Below are 1,456 nucleotides of genomic sequence, written 5' to 3' on the forward strand. Positions count from 1 at the left end.
TATATAATAATATAGATTTAATCAAAAGATTAAATGTGGTACTTAAAATGTTTGAGGCACCAGAATTTGGTAGGATAAAAACCAAAAACAAAATCAAGAGATTTGGTGAATAAAATTTGAAGCTAAGCAACAAAAATTCAATAGGTTATAGCAGTACGTACGTTTCGTACAAGCTCCATTTATTCATGTAGTGAGAACACCACAGAAAATACAATGGAAATGTACTCCTCAGCTGCATAATGGAATTTCATTTTAGAAAGTCAGTTTGAAGATGTTTGCAAAAAGATGTGTTTTCTTCTCTTACTCTTGTTTTTTGCAAACATTTTCAAACTGACTTTCTAAAATGAAATTCCATTATGCAGCTGAGGAGTACATTTTCATTGTATTTTCTGTGGTGTTCTCACTACATGAATAAATGGAGCTTGTACCAAACGTACGTACTGCTATAACCTATTGAATTTTTGTTGCTTATCTTCAAATATATATATATGTGTGTGTGTGTGTGTTAGCAAAGACGTGTGTGGTTCAGCATTGTCATGGTGGAAAACGATTCCTTTACAATTTGTCAATTCTGACCATTTTTCTTTGATTTCTTCCTCCAGTTTTATTAGTTGTTGACAGTAAGCATCTGAATTGATCGTTTGGTTCCTTGGAAGCGGTTCAAAATACACAACACGTTTATAATCCCATCAAATTGGCAGCATGACCTTTTTTTATGAAATTCAGCTTTTGATGTGGTTTGGGCTAGTTCATTACGCTTGGACCATGATCGTTTTCGATTGATATTATTGTAGACGATCCATTTTTCATCTCCAGTGATGATTCGTTTCGAAGAAAGGTCGATTTCAATACGTTTGAGATGCAAATCGCAAATATTGATTCGTTGTGTTCAGTGAATCTCTTTCAATTTATGTGGAATCCAAATATCGAGCTTCTTAACGAGTTCAAGACATTTTAAGTGATTTTCAGTTGTTGTGTGCGATACATTTAACATCTCTGTAATCTCCCGTACAGTTATATGACAATCAGATTCAATTATGGCTTTGATTCGGTTATCATCAATTTCAGAGGTCAACCAGGACGTTGGTCATCTTTGAGGGAAAAATATCCAGAACGGAAATTTTAAAACCATTTTTGACATGTGCGTTCTGTTAAGAAATCAACACCAAAGCTTCACATATCTCTTTGTGAGTTTCAGCAGTTTTCTTGCCCTGACGGAAATAAAAAAGCAAAATATGGCGAAAAGTTTCGTTTTTGCTCGCCATGTTAAAATTGACACTGAAGTAACAGCTGTAAACAAAATTACGCGCAATTTGCTTCTAAAGTAAGCTAAAAGTAACGGTTATCAAATGTCAAAAGGAAAAATTACAACATTGACAAAAGTCATTTAAAAAATCGTTAACTCCATCTACTTGCGAAAAACGAAATTACTTTCTTGCCAACTCATATATATATA

Source organism: Octopus bimaculoides, chromosome 4, assembly GCF_001194135.2.
Source record: "Octopus bimaculoides isolate UCB-OBI-ISO-001 chromosome 4, ASM119413v2, whole genome shotgun sequence".
Taxonomy (NCBI): Eukaryota; Metazoa; Mollusca; class Cephalopoda; order Octopoda; family Octopodidae; genus Octopus; species Octopus bimaculoides.